This window comes from Phaseolus vulgaris, chromosome 3 (assembly GCF_051622355.1).
Source record: "Phaseolus vulgaris cultivar YP4 chromosome 3, ASM5162235v1, whole genome shotgun sequence".
NCBI lineage: Eukaryota > Viridiplantae > Streptophyta > Magnoliopsida > Fabales > Fabaceae > Phaseolus > Phaseolus vulgaris.
Window position 1 is genome coordinate 24374985 of NC_143500.1, and position 16133 is coordinate 24391117.

Here is a 16133-nt window from a genome sequence, read left to right on the forward strand (position 1 = left end):
TCACCCAAGTGGACTGGACCGTTCAGAATAACCGAGGCGCTCGGGAACGGAGCCTACCGCTTAGAGACGCTGGAAGGAGGGGCGATCCCTCGTACCTGGAACGCCACACACCTGAAGTTGTACTATAGTTGAGAGCTTTGTAAGTAAAGACAAACACAAATGTTATATTACAATGTCTCTGTTAAAACAGTTTCAAGGGGGCACTCTTTTTTCCCTAAGGAGGGTTTTTAATGAGGCCACCCAATAAAAGAAGAGTTTTCGAAGTATAAGGTGTTTTCAGATTGCATGTGTGCTATTTTCGAAAGTTTTGAAGAAAGACCTTGTCATTCGTACATGATTTAAGGCAAGAAAAGATATATCGCGTGCTTTCTAAAAAGTTTTAAGTCCTCATCGTTTTTCGGCGATTAGAGGCACCAGTTAAGTTTTTAAGTCCTCATCGTCTTTCGGCGATCGGAGGCACCAGATGAAAGACCTCAACGCCCTCGCGCGTTTTGAGGCAAGTTAAAGACCTCCTCGCCGTTGAGCGAGCGCATGCGAGAAAGAGAAAAGTCCTCCGTGTTTCTGGGAGCGAGAAGATGTAACTCCTGGGGCAATGTCGAGGCAAGTTAAAAGACCTCCTCGCCGTTGAGCGAGCGTAGGCGAGAAAGAGAAAGGCCCTCAGTGCATCCAGGGGGGAGGAGATGTACGCCCTGGGCAAGTTGAGGCACCATACAAAGTTCTTATCGCCGTTGTGCGAGCTAAGGCCCATTAAAGACCTTCTCGCCGTCGAGCGAGTGCAGGCGAGAGAAAGAAGAGGCCCTCAGTGCATCCAGGGGGGAGGAGATGTACACCCTGGGCAAGTTGAGGCACCAGACAAAGTCCTTCTCGCCGTCGAGCGAGTTAAGGCCATTTAAAGTCCTTCTCGCCGATGAGCGAGTTCAGGCGAGTAAAAGCCCTTCTCGCCGATGAGCGAGTTCAGGCGAGTTAAAAGACCTTCTCGCTTGCGTGCGAGCATAGGCAAGATAAAATCCTTCTCGTCTCGAACGAGTTCAGGTATGGCGAAGAGGGCGGAAGAAGCTTGAAAGGTGGCTAAGGTAGGTTCGAAGAGAACGCCTAGCCAGCCGTTCTTTTGCTTTGAAGTTCAGGAGGGCAAAGGAAGATTCCAAAGGGCGCTTCTGCCCCAGATAAAGAAACGATTGCCAAAGCATGAGGCTAGAAAAAGCTGATGTCACCAAGGGGTCTTGGCGGTCGGGAAAGGTTCAAACGACGGCGAGAAGTTTGTGAGACTTGTTTGATAAAGCAGGTTGAGTGGGACGTTATTCGAGCCAATGATTAAGTTACAGTTCGCTGCTTGAAGGGTATTCCTGTAACGAGGTTAGTTGCCTTAAGAGTACAAGTTGTCTAAGGTGATTTTTTGCTTAAGTTTGAGTTGGCTCGAGGCGGTTACGTCAAAGGTCGCGTTCGCAAAATCACTAAGTTAAATCCGGCAAAGTTAAACATACCAAGAAGGCTAAAGCGTTTAAAAGAAGTCAAGTGAGAGAATATCCAAGTTCAGCAATTGAAATAAGTATCTGTTCAAAACGCATATGCAAAAGTTTTTACAAGGTAAATACAAGTGAAATTATAAAGAAGCAGATGGGGTGGAGTTGGTTGAGTCTTCGGCGGGAACGACCTTTCCATCCACTACTTCGTTGTTTAACGACACCATGCTGAGGTCGAGATCAGGGAATAAGCATGCGAATTGCTCCCGAGCGGCTTCGAATCCAGCAGTCAGAATCTGAGCAGAATTCAGCTTAAGTTCTTCAAATTGCCCTTGAAGTCCTTCAGCCTGTTCCTTGAGCTCTTTGTTCTGCTGCTCCTGCTCTTCAACCTGTTTTTGGAGTTGTTTGTTGGTCTCTTGAGCATGGAGAAGGTCGTCAGTAACCTTCTTGGATTCTGTTTGAGCTTGGGCCAACTCAGCAGCCATTTTCCCTTTCTCCTTGTTTGCCTCGGCGAGATCAGCCATGGTGTCGTCCCTCGCTTTCTCTACTTGCCCAAGTAGCTTCTCGCGGTCAATCGACCTCTGCTCCAGCTTTTGCACCCTGGCGGCGTCAGCTTGAATGTGAGCCTCCAGGTCGCTCGCCTTGGTGCGCAGAGGCACGATCTTGCTTTCTAGTTCAACTTTTTCTTGGGCAAGTTCATGGACTTTGCGGCGAAGGTCAGCAGCTTCCTTGCGCGCAAGCCTAAGCTCGGTATTTAGGGCATCCTCTACTCGGGAGTGTTCCATTTCCGCGAGCGTCAGGCTGAATGCCACCTTCTCCACCTCAACCTTCATTGTGCTGTTTTCGGTCTTGAGGTGGTAGAGATCGTCTTGGAGCCTCCTGGTGGAGCTCTCCACAGCCCTCGTTATGATTGATGGGATATCCTCTGCTATGGTTTTGAGTTTGGCAGTCAGAGGTTCCCACATTCTTGTGACTTCGAGGGAAAGGTTTGAAGCTTGGAGAGGCGCCAGGGGGGCTTGTTGAGGGTTCTCGCCGCCACCTTCCTTAGCAGGGTTTTCAATGTTTGCTTCCTGGCGTGGCGACGCAACCGGGGATTCGGTAATTAGGATTGGAGAGGTGTGAGCAACCTCATCCCCGGTCGGAACGTTCTCTGCAGCTGAAGCATTTGAAGGGGGGCCCCCTCCAGCTGAGATGAGAGGCGTAGAGGCACTTGCAGGGTCCTCCAGAAAATTTGGCTCTTGAGCCTCAGCTGCTGGTAGCGCGGTGGCCAGGGGAATCGCTTGGACTGGTGGTGAAGGGGCTGGAGGTGTTGGCGATGAGGGAGGAGGAGCAGGTGTTGATGGTGGTGTTGAAGCTGGAAGAGGGGGTGGGGCAGGTGGTGAAGGTGGTGCCACCCTTTTCTTCTTAGTAACGAGGCCATCCTCAGTGACCTCGTCGTCCTCTTCCTCCTCCTCTTGGACGACTTGGGGGGCTCTTCGTTTTGGCCTCTTAAGGACCAGCTTCTTTCGCTGGGTGGGTTCCTTAGGCGGTGATCGCCCATGAACAATAGCCTTCTCGACCGCCGAGTTGGGAACCGTCTGGGAACCGGTCGCCAACCCGTGGTTTCGGGCGAGCGCCTTCAAGTCGGCGAGCATGTTTTTACCCAACATATTATCTGCATGAAACGAAAATGCATGAGTTAGCTCAGAGAAGAAAGAGATGGGTGTATGAGGCAATGAAACAGCAAAACAGGTATATGCAGAAAAGGCAAAAACCAAAGTCTTGTGCGTATCGCACAAGACGCCCAGAAGCAGTATCAGAAGCAATATCATAACAAGGGTGTAGTGTCCAAACCTATCTGGAATTCTAGTTGGTCCTCAAAGAATTCGAAGGAGATCAGGGTGGGGGTCAAGAATGTTATGTTGGCATCCGACACCCTCTTCCAGAATAGGCAGAGGTCTCGATCCAAAGCTCCCATGCTGTCAGGACTCCTGGGCCTCCTGAAGCAGCTCTTGGATTCCTTTTTCCCCTTGTCCACCCAGTACAAGGGGAAACCGTCGAGAAGGGAAGTGTCTTTATCGTTTGCGCGTACCTGGATGAACTTCCCTTTCCAATCTTTGTATGATTGCTGGAAGATGGTAAAAATGGATCTCCCAGCAATGGCATTCAGGCTGACCCACAGGCGGTCTCCTGGATGCTTGGCCTCAAAAAGAAACAAAAACACGTCCACCGACGCAGGCAGCCCCAGGTGGTCGCAAGTTATCTGAAAGGCTCGAACAAACGCCCAGCTGTTGGGGTGAAGCTGGGCGACAGCGATGTTGAGCTCGGTCAAGAGTTCCCTCTCGAATCGGGTGAGGGGAAATCTGAGTTTGACTTTCTTGAAGAAAGTTGTGTAAACGAAGCAAAAGGGCCCGTCGGCGCTCACTTTGTCATCAGCGCATACTGGCAGGGCGGCGGGGCAAGGCAACACCATCATCCTTTCATCGTGCTCCTTGTGAAACGATTGATAGGCCTCGTCCCCCTTTGTCACCCGCAAAACTGCTCCCGCAGTGTTCACCGACGAGGTCTCCTTTAGAAGAGTTGGGGTGGCCCAAGGGTATAGTGTTTTGAAGTCTGGCAGAGGCACGGGGGCTCCTCCAGCGTTAGGTGGAGTCGCCTGGGCCAGAGCGGTTTTGGAAGATGCAGGCCTCTCAGCCTGCGAAGAAGAAGCGCTACGAACTTGGGTTGGGTCGTGCGCTTGTGAAGAAGGGTTTCGTGCTGATGGAGGGGGGTTCGGGGTGATCTTCGTGCAAGTCATGATAGCAACTGCAAACGAAGAAGAAAGAAAAAAGCGATCAGGGGATTACAGGGGCTGACTCAGTCACGGAAGGAAGGTGAAACGACGAACGAATGTGAGTTCGTTGCGACGATCGACAAAGCCCTAAGTTACGCAGAAGAGAAATGAAGAAACGACCCACAGCGTATGCACCAGGCAGTTACAGGATGATGCAAATCGGTGAAAATGCAAGGAAACCCAGCAGATGAAGGAAAGTAATTACCTTTCAATGATCAGGAAGACGAGGGAGGAAGATGGTGATCTGGAGCTTTGAAGAGCGTCGAGAGTTTCGCAGAAGGAAGTTAGAGTGTTTTGCAAGCAAGAAGAAAGTGATGGAACAGTGGAACGTAATGGGTTTAAGGGTTTTCGAAATGGTTTTGGGAAGCGCTAACGGCAGATGAAGATAGCCGTTGATGAAAGCCACGTGTCGAACGATGCGCGAAGGGTTTGGTGAAGCGTCAGAGCAGCAGAAAGTACTATCGCTTGGAATTCTGCGTGAATGCCACGTAGACCGGTGTTAACGAAGGCTTTTTCAGTCTTTTCGCTAGACAAGTCTTCGCTTAAGACTGGGGGGCTTGTGTACCGCCCTGGTGGTCGGGTATGATGACGTGGCACCCTGCTACAATATAGGCGTGTCGACAGGGCGCCAGGTTGGCAGTTAGGAAGGAGGTCGGGAGGCACGTGTAGTCGCCGATTGTCAAGTTGGCGTGTTCCGATCTCCAGTTTGCCAGAATAGGCGATCGCCAGGTTGAGGGTGAAGTCGCCAGATGCAGACTCGGGCGACCAAGCAGTCGGAGATCGCCAGAACAAGCACATCGCCGGAGATGAAGGAGAAGCAAATTATGAAGGCGGCCGGCGAGACCACAGGGAAGGTGTATGAAGGCCCTAACTCGCCAGTTTCAGTAGAGATCGCACTCCTAAGTTTGCTGTGCACTGGGCAGTACCATGCATACGTAACTTAGCCAAAATGAGAGTAGAAGCGGCGCCAAGTCAGGGAGCCTCCAGATGATGGCACGTGTACAGTTGGATACAAGCCACGTGTCCAAGTCTGTAACTGCCAGGAGAGAGAAAATCACCAGGTATATAAGAGCTCTTAACGAACTTTCTGAGGTACGCACGTTCAGTTCATACACTTTACGCTTGCGAGTGACAGAGCTGTTTGTGAGAGAGAGTTTGCACGGTTCTAGTTCTTAGTATTTGGTGATACCGTCACTGACTTGAGCGTCGGAGTGCGATCGGCCGCAGCGGCGCCGTGTCGTTTCTTTGCAGGTTCTTGAGGTAGATCCAGAGGAGGAACGAAGGCGATAAGCGGTGCGCACGTCGATCCTTTGACGAGGCATTCTCCAGCGCTCCGGTCAACAGGCAGGATCAAATATAACCAATAATTTTAAAATAATCTACAATCAAATGTTGTTGTATATAAATTTTCACTTTTATTTTTACACACCACAAGAAAATCATGAAACAGAAACCAATTTTTAGAGACCAAAATAATTAGTTGTAATAGTAACTAAATTAGAGACTATTTTAGAAACTAAAACAAAATTGGTTTCTAAATTAGTTTCTATTATTGTTAAATACTTTCTAAATTGGTATCTAATTAGCAACCAAAATTTTAACTACCTATTATTTAATTTCTAAATTTGGTCTCTAAAATCTTGGTTGCTAATTAGATACCAATTTAGAAACTATTTAACAATAATATAAACTAATTTAAAAACTATTTTTTTTTAGTTTCTAAAATAGTCTATAATTTAGTCACTATTACAACTAATTATTTTGGTATCCAAAAAATGGTTTCTATTTCATGATTTCCTTGTAGTGACAATAATTGCTTAAATCATATTTAAAACTGTTTCACATTGATTATTAATGATTCCATAGCAATATTATTATTAGTGTATTTAAAATATATTCAATAATTTAACGAAATATTTTTTCAGAGAAAAGAAAAACAATTAATGAATGATATAATTTAAAAGGAGAGAAAATATGTAAAATAATAATATAAAAATTAAAACAAAATGAAAGGACACATTGGTGTGCCCATATTTAAAGAAAAAAAATTACATGATTGGTTCAAGTATTATCATTATTATTACATTTGAGTCATCACTTCCTTTTAATATTTGTTACTCATTAATGATATTATAAATTTGTTGTATGATGGTAACATTCATATCATTATGCTATTTTATTACTAGATTAGTAAGATATTTTTAGGCTTTACTTGATTTTTTTGTCATGTCAACAAACATTGATTTCTCTTCAAGTATTAATATACTAGCATATGGATGACCTATCAAATTATCTGTCAAAGTTGTGATTATGAAAGATAAAAAATAATTTGATAATCTATCTTTCAGTATCTTTTATTAGTACTCCTCGCAATCTAAAATGACAGTTACATTTCGTATTTCCACTTTCAATAACATTCAAGTCATTTTTATATTGCATGTATTTATATTCTCTCTCACAACCTAAAAATACATACATCCTCATTGATTATTCAATGCATCTGACCCTAACATGACAAAGTCAAACTCATAGACAACTGTACCGTCCCGTATCCGGGGCGTCGACTAAGTCAAAGTCAAAGTCAACGGCTGGAGAGTCAAAGTCAACCCAAGGCGTCGCCTAGGTGGAGAGACGCCAAGAGGAAGCGTCGCCAAGGCAAGGCGTCGCCCAACCAGGGCGTCGCCAGATCAAACAGTGCTGAAGCAAGGCAATCACGGTGCGGTTCCCCGATACCCATGGGTAGGAAAGACCATGGAGGGAGCGACGCCGTGGGAAGGGCTCAGGTCCCAATAGCACGGGGCAGCGATAAAGAGAAGGAAAAGGTGGCTTCAAGGCCATAGTAATAGTACCAGTGAAGGGCAGCCTGACTCGTGAAGTGCTCCTGCCGCCCCAGAGACGCCTGTGGGGCAGATACGACTCAAGAGGAAGGTCACGCCCAGGGCAGCCGGGTGCAGGGTACAAGAGGAAGGCAGAGACGCTCTCAAAGTAAGTGACTAGATACTTGGGTGCATGAGTTGGCACCCAAAAAGTCACCCCTAGCGCAGTAGCACTCCCAAGCAGGAGGACTCACACGTAGAGACGTCCCCAGATGGGCAGAAACGCCCCCAGATGGGGTCATGGCGTCGTGAGGCCCTCCACGTGTACGACAGCCATACCAGAATAGAAACACCCTTTAGTCAGGTGCCAGGTAATTAAAAGTCATTCAATACAGTTTCCCTTTCGAGCATTCAGGTACTATAATGGCTCCCGAGCGTTTCAACGTCTTAAATGCGCTACGTTTTCTAATTAAGCGCTTTAATGAGTGCGTTACGTTTGTGATTAAAAGCGCTTTAAGGCGCTTTAAATGCTGGGGTAGTTTAAATAGCGCGGAGAATGTTGGAAAGAGGGTGGGAACTTTCTGCAAATTTACCAGAGCTCTCTAGTTGCTTGCTCGTGCTTCATTTAGTTACGAACAAGGGACTGAGGAATATTTTTGCCTGAAAGAGAGAACACAGATACACAGTACACAATTATTTTTTACCACCTTCAGAGTGCCATACGCGGTGCTCAGAGACGGAGGTGAATAGTTTTGGTGTTTCTTGCTGGCTGACTTGAGCGTCGGAGTGCAAACGGCCGCTAGGGCGCCTCTTTGTCCTCTTTTTTGCAGGAATCCACAGGCAATCAGTGGGAAGGAGTCCCTAGCTGACGGTTGAGGTCGCGCACGAAGACGTCCCGGTCAACCGGACGGAACATCTGGTGCCCACCGTGGGGCAGATATAAAACATCAGTCCCATCACAAGTTCGAGAGAATTTACCAAGTTACAGTAACGTTGAAGGAGGTTGGAGTGACGATGGCCCCAACCAGACGAAGCGCAGCACGCGTAGCCCCAGCAGAACTATCCATGCAGCAGGTCCTGGAGATAATGAGGGGGCTGCAACAGGACATGGCGGATTCGAAAATGGAACAGGAACGCATGCAGGCAGACCTTAACGCCTCGCATGAGCGGAACGAAGAGCTCCACCGTGTGAATGAGGAGTTGCGCCAGGGCCTGAGAAATGATCGGAGGCGCCCTGGACATGACGAGATGGAAAACCATTCCCCACCAAGGGAGTTTTCCACTCCTTTCTCGCAGGAGATCCTAGACGCAGCGATTCTGAACACGTTCGCGGGACCCAAGGTGATCTTCACCGGGATGGAGGACCCAGAGACGCACCTTGCTGCATTTCACACACAGATGGTCCTGATAGGCGGTTCTGATGCTACCAAGTGCAAGCTCTTCATGAGCACCCTGACCGGGATGGCTATGGACTGGTTCATTAGCCTCCCAGAGGGTCATATCACATCTTTCCGCCAATTGTCGCGATTGTTCAGGGAACAATACTTAGCCAACAAGGCCCCGCCGCCGGTCTCCTACGATCTGTTTGACGTGAAGCAGTATCAGGGGGAGACCCTGAAGGAGTATATCAATCGCTTCGGGGCCCAGGTCGTGAAGGTTGGTACAACAGAGGAGCCTATGATCGTGTACGCATTTGTGAAAGGCGTATGCCCCGGCCCCTTTGGAGAATCCATTATCCGCAACCGCCCTAGAACTTTCGCTGAACTACGGCGTAGGGCGGTAAAGCATATTGCTTCTGAAGGGGAGGTATGTGTGAAGCGCACCAGCACCGTGCCCTCACGCCCAAGGGGACCGGCGCGAGCCCAACCCGTCAGGGTCAATGAGACCACGACGGGAAGAAAGAAGCCAGAGGCGAGACGCCCCTATGAGGCCAGAAAGCCCCAGCCCCGGGGCCCAGCAGGGGGCGATCGCCCCGCCAGAGAAAGAGCAAGACCGGCGAGGTACAACTTCGTGGTTGAGTTGAAGGATTTAATCGCCGTGCCTAACATAGCTGAGAGGCTGAGGCGACCGGCGAAGACCGACAAGGTGTTAGGGCCCCGTAAAGACTCTTGGTGCGAATTCCACGAGGCTTTCGGGCACCAAATTGACAATTGCCTGTCGTTGGGCTACCAGCTAGATGAGCTGGTGAGGACTGGGTTTTTGAAGAACTACGTCGCGGAGCCCACGACGACTGCCACATTGTCGCCGCCGTAGGTGGATGAACCAGCACACGAGATGCCTGTGCTTGGCGAGGTCCACACCATTGCTGGAGGTTTTTCCGGGGGGGACCCACCGCCTCCCAGCGGAAGAAATACGCGAGGGGGGTGAATTCGATTGAGGAGAGGCTCTCAGGGGAGCCGTGGGAGTCGGATATCGTGTTCACGAGAAGAGACCTTCGAGATGTGGTACCCCACGACAACGACCCCGTTGTCATCTCAGTCGTCACAGCCGGAAGGAAGGTGCACAGAGTGCTTGTCGACCAAGGGAGTTCGGCAGACGTCATGTTTCTGTCGACCTTTAACAAGTTACGGCTGTCCCCCGATCTGTTGAGTCCCTATACGGGGTGCCTGTATGGGTTCGGGGATAACCAGGTAGAAGTCCGGGGCTACCTGGAGTTGAGGACTACGTTCACAGACGGAGAGGCCTCCCGCACTGAGAGCATCCGGTACCTCGTCGTGAACGCTAATTCCGCCTACAATATTTTGCTGGGCAGACCGGCGTTAAACCGTCTGAGCGCGGTGTCCTCCACCCATCACATGAAGATGAAGCTGCCGGACCTCAGTGGCCGGGTGATAGTCATCAGGTCAGACCAGGAGGAGGCGAGGAAATGCTATGAAAACAGCCTGAAAACGAAGAGAGGCGTATTCATGGTGTATGAACGTCCGCTGAGCGCGGACGCGACGATGATTGAGGCGACGCCCGCTGGGCTGACGCCTGAAGAGACCATCGCGGAGAGGGCGATGCCCGAAGCAGATGTGCCAATGGAGGAAGGCCCTAACGACGCGGCGCCCGTGGAAGAGGCGGCGCCCGTCGAAGATGATAGCAGGGAGCAGCCTGCGGCTAACGCCGTAGAAAGGGAGATTGGCGGCAAGACTTTCAAGTTAGGAAGTTCGCTAAGCCCAGAAGAACAGGAAGGGGTGGCAGAAGTGATTTCACGCCACCTGGATGCCTTCGCATGGTCCGCCTCGGATATGCCAGGCATCGACCCCGATTTCCTGTGTCACCACCTCAGCATGGACGCCACGGTCCGCCCCGTGCGTCAGAGAAGGAGAAAGTTCAATGAGGAACGACAACAGGTGGTGAAAGACGAAACGCAGAAGTTGCTGAGTGCCGGCCACATCAGGGAGATTCAGTACCCTGAGTGGCTCGCCAACGTCGTCTTGGTGAAAAAGGCAAACGGAAAGTGGAGAATGTGTGTTGACTTCACAGACCTGAACAAGGCATGCCCAAAGGACTCGTATCCGCTGCCCAGCATCAACGCCTTGGTAGACAGTGCGTCCGGCAGCAACGTGCTGAGTTTCCTGGACGCCTTTTCAGGGTACAACCAAATCAAGATGCACCCAAGAGACGAGAGCAAGACTGCATTCATGACTGAGACATGCAGTTACTGCTATAAGGTGATGCCCTTCGGGCTGAAAAATGCAGGCGCCACATACCAGAGGCTAATGGACAAGGTCCTGGCGCCGATGCTTGGGAGGAATGTGTACGCCTATGTAGACGACATGGTGGTGGCGTCGCAGAATAGGGTGCAACACATGGCGGACCTGGAGGAGTTGTTCAACACAATATCCAAGTACCGCCTCAAGTTGAACCCCGAGAAGTGTGTTTTCGGGGTAGAGGCCGGTAAGTTCTTGGGTTTCCTGCTCACCGAGAGGGGGATAGAGGCGAACCCCGACAAATGTGCGGCTATTATCGCCATGCAGAGCCCGACGTCGGTGAAGGAGGTGCAACAGCTGACAGGGCGGATGGCGGCGCTCTCGAGGTTTGTTTCGCCGGAGGAGAGAAGGGGCACCCGTACTTCCAGTGCCTCAAGAGAAACAGTCGCTTTGCATGGACTGATGAATGTGAAGCGGCTTTCATTAAGCTGAAGGAGTACCTGGCGACGCCACCGGTCCTCTGTAAGCCGGTAGCGGGCGTGCCCTTCTGGTTATATTTTACTGTAACGGAGCGGGCCATCAGTTCCGTGTTGGTCCAAGAGCAGGACCAGAGTCATAAGCCCATCTACTTCATAAGCAAGGCCTTACAGGGGGCTGAGACGAGGTACCAAGCACTAGAGAAGGCGGCGCTGGCGGTAGTGTTCTCTGCTAGGAGGCTCCGTCATTACTTCCACAGCTTTACGGTGGTGGTGATGACCAACCTCCCTATACAGAAAGTGCTGCAGAAACCCGATGTGGCAGGAAGAATGGTGCGCTGGGCGGTGGAGCTGTCAGAATTCGACATCCAGTACGAGCCTAGAGGATCCATCAAGGGGCAGGTGTACGCAGATTTTATAGCGGAACTGTCGCCCGGAGGTGAGCAGGAGGTGGAGGCGAGTTCGCAGTGGCTACTCTCGGTTGATGGCTCTTTCAACCAACAAGGGAGCGGTGCGGGAATAGTCTTGGAGGGACCCGACGGCATACTGATCGAGCAAGCCCTGCGCTTTGCTTTCAAGGCAAGCAACAATCAGGCAAAATATGAAGCCCTGAAAGCAGGAATGCTCCTGGCCAAGGAGATGGGCGCACAGAACCTCCTGGTGAAGAGCGACTCCCAGCTGATTACGGGGCAGGTGTCGGGTGAGTTCCAGGCGAAGGACCCCCAGATGGCGGCGTACCTGAAATACGTCCAGTTGCTGAAATGAGCATTTAACGCTCTTGAGCTGATACATGTCCCGAGAGAGCAGAATGCCAGAACTGACCTGCTTGCAAAGCTGACCAGCTCAGGCAAGGGGGGTAGACAGAGGACAGTGATCCAGGAGATTCTCAAAGCTCCGCGTAGATTCGTGGAAGACAACAGGGTGGACGTCCTCCAAATTTATACATCCAGGGGAAAACCAAGGAGTCATTGCTCTTTGACCCAGGATACGCAGAGGACGCCTCGCATCAGCACATACGCGGACGCGCCCGAAGAAGGGCAGATGCAGGTATGCGTTCTGACCAGGGGAGACACCTGGATGACGCCCTACAAGCGATACTTGGCGGATGGCGCTCTCCCAGTGGAGCCTGAAGAAGGTAAAAAAGTCAAAAGAAATGCCGCAAGGTATACTTTGGTGGATGGGGTGCTCTTCAGGCACGGTTTCACCCACCCTATCCTAACATGCGTCAGTGGCGATGAGTGCACCAGGATAATGGCGGAACTACACGAAGGCATCTGCGGGAGCCACGTAGGGGGAAGATCCTTAGCCTCCAAGGTAATACGCGCAGGTTTCTTCTGGCCAACAGTGAAAGAGGACTGCGCACGGCACACCCAGTGGTGTAAGCAATGCCAAAAGCACGCCGACTGGCACAAGGCGCCGCCAGAAGAGTTGCGGTCCATATACAGCCCGTGGCCTTTCCATACATGGGGAATCGACATCCTGGGCCCCTTTCCACTGGCGATCAGGCAGATGAAGTATTTGATCGTTGCCATCGAATACTTCACCAAATGGATAGAGGCAGAGCCCGTGGCACAAATCACAGCGCACAAAGTACAACATTTTGTGTGGAAGAACATTGTGTGCCGTTTTGGCGTACCTAGGCGGCTGATATCCGACAACGGAACCCAATTCGCCAGTCAACAGTTGAGAAACCTATGTGCTGAGGTGGGCATTAAACAGGTGTTCGCATCAGTTGAGCACCCCCAGACTAATGGGCAGGTAGAATCGGCAAACAGAGTTCTGCTGAGGGGGTTAAAAAGAAGGTGAGAGAAAGCCAAAGGGGCGTGGGTGGAAGAGGTACCAAGGATCGTATGGGCCTACCACACCACGCCCCAATCCTCTACTATGGAGACGCCTTTCAGTTTGGTTTACGGGTCGGACGCGATGATCCCGGTAGAAATACATGAGAGCTCGTCACGTTTTCAAAACTTTGTGGCGGAGGAATCCAATGAAGAGAGGCGGGTAAACCTGGATCTGCTAGACGAGGCCAGGGAAGAAGCTAGAATAAAGGCTGAAGTGACGAAGAGAAGAGTAGAGCGGCAATATAGCTCTAAGGTGAAGCCGCGACAGTTTCAGGTCGGCGACCTAGTGATGAGGAAAGCTCACCCATACGAGTTGGAGAATAAGCTGTCTCCCAAGTGGACTGGACCCTTCAGAGTTACTGAGGCTAAGGGCAACGGTTCGTACAACCTGGAGACTTTAGATGGAGGTCCTATTCCGCGCAGTTGGAATGCAGCCAACTTAAAATTTTATTTCAGTTGACTTATGTAACCAGTTATGTAACAATTTAGTTGAAGGGGACGCTCTTTTTCCCTCTCGGGGGTTTTTTAATGAGGTCACCCTAATAAAGGTAAAACCAATTTGAGAAAAAGAAGTGCCTTGGTTTTTAGCCTGTATCTTTCTCCGTTTGAAGTAAGGAAAGGCGTCGCCAAGAGAGAAGTGTCGCCAAGAGAGAAGGCGTCGCCAAGAAGGCGTCGCCAAGAAAGAAGGTGCCGCCTAGGTCAAGGCGTCGTCAAGAAAGAGGGCGTCGCCTGGGTGGAGGCGGGCGCCGCTGATGAGCAGGACGAAAGAAAAGTGCGCAGTACATGAAGCATATGCAAAGTAAAGTGGCGTTGCAAAAAATCAAGTATGATATTGAAAAGTTGTTGTTACAAACAATGATCAATACAATGGGAGTAGTACAAACGGAGCAAACGCTACAAATCATGCAAAAACACGAACAAGCCATCCCTCAGTGGTCATCAGAGTTATCACTGGAGGAAGGCGAAGCCCCTTTCCCAGCCCGCAGAGCTCGAGTAAGTCGTGTCCTCTTTTCTTGGTTTATTTTCGAACCTGCACCAAGGGAGAAGATGTGTTAGAGACACCATGAAGCAAGACATGCACGTACAGAAAGCAATGAAGGCCGAGTTTTCTAAGGCAGTGGGTCTTACATATATACTTCTCAAGAGTCCCAGCGTTGAACTCCAGGCTGATCACCGTGGCAGAGTCAAAACCTCCCGCCTCAGCAAGAATCCGGCAAGCTATTTGACCACTTGGAGCCAGCTTCCTGAGGGGTTTGGCTTTGAGGGCCTTCTCCTCTCTCACCCAGTACAGTGGAAACCCATCCAGAGCGTCGAGAACGAGATCAGTACGACAGATCTTGAAGAACCGGCCTTTCCACCCGGTGAACGAGCTTTGGAAGGGTGTGAAGAGGACTCTCCCAGGTACATTGCTGAGAGTCACCCAGAGGTTGTGCCTCTGCCTCTTCACCTCAAAGAAGTGAAGAAAGAGGTCAACCGAGGGTGCACAACCCAGGAACCCGAAGAGGATATCGAAGGCTTTGACAAAGGCCCAGCTGTTGGGATACAACTGGGCCGGAGCAACGTTGATCTCCGTCAGTAGTTCCTTATCAAACCGGGAGAAGGGTAGGCGCACTCCGATGGTCTTGAACACCACCTGGTAAAAGTAAAAGAAAGGGACCCCGTCGTTGGCCCGTTCGTCTCCACACACTGGCTCCCCCAGAGTGCAAGGGAGCACAACGATATCGTCATCGTGCCTCCTTGCGAAGGCCCGGTGGTCATAAGAACACGACTCCCCTTTGTGCTCCCGTATGGCCCTGGTAGAGAGTAAGCATGAACACTCATCAAGAAGTTCACTCGAAGCCCAGGGGTACAAATCCTTGGGACGGACCCTAGACGAAGCAGCATGAGAAGACATTCTTTAACAAGATCAGGGGTTTCAAGGGTGTGGGGACTGCCGGAAGTGCAAGAGTCGAGCGAGGGGAGAGATTGCTGGAACAACCCTTCGTGAGAAAGAAAGGGTGCAAGAAGAAAGGGTGCAAGAAGGAAGGGTGCAAGAAGAGAGAACGTAATTAGGTTATGAAGAGTGGGAAAATGATGAGGATAGTTTCAGAGTTTGAAGAGTTAAATAAAGCGGTTAGAGCGCCAAACGACGCGTATGGATGCACCGCACGATTGATCCACGTGGCACAAGATGAAAAGATGACCCTGGCACCACTGGTGAAGATCTGAAAGCGTCATGTCAATAGAGTATCCAGTGGTACTACTTGCCGTCGAAAGTGGGTCAGGGGCACAGCAGGAGTCAGAACTCAGTGAAATGACTGAATGTCCCATCAGCCATACAGAAAGCGCCACGTGGATCAAGTTGAGTGACTGGACGTCTCATCAGCCATACAGAAAGCGCCACGTGGATCAAGTTGAGTGACTGGACGTCTCATCAGCTATACAAGGAGCGCCTCGTGGAAGATACGGGAAGGACCTTGAGCTCTTCGCCGCCCCCAGGCATCGACCAAGCCCAAGGTCAAAGTCAATGTCAAGTTAGGGACGACGCCCGAGGCGACACTAGCGTGAGACGCCCGAGGCGTCGCCTGGAATGACATAAAGGACGACGCCGGCACGAGACGTCGCGGGCGTCGCCAACCCAAATATCAGCAGGGTCGCCTCCCCGATACCCACAGGTAGGAAAGACTGTGGAGGGAGACGAAAGTGAAGGAGGCAGAGTTAGTTGCTGGCGTTATCTCCCCCACGGGTAGGAAAGACTGTGGAGGGAGATAAGATCGCCAAACGCCAGCGAATCGCTGGCAGGGTGTTCCCCGATACCTATGGGAAGGAAAGACCATAGAGGGAACGAACCCCCCCCCCCCCAAAAAGCACTCGACGTTTTAGACACCCGGGGACGATACGGCACTGCTGTAACAGGCCTCTCCTTAGGCGTGGGCGTCGGGGGCTAAGAACTAGGGAGAGAACCGTTTCGGTGTTAGAAACACCTCGTGGACGATACGGCGTCACTAGGTGAGCCTCTCCACGGGCGTAAGGGTTGGCACGCGACCTTTCTCGGTCATACAAAGCCGCCCGACGAAGCAAAGAAGCGAATATGATACAAACAGAACAACCGAA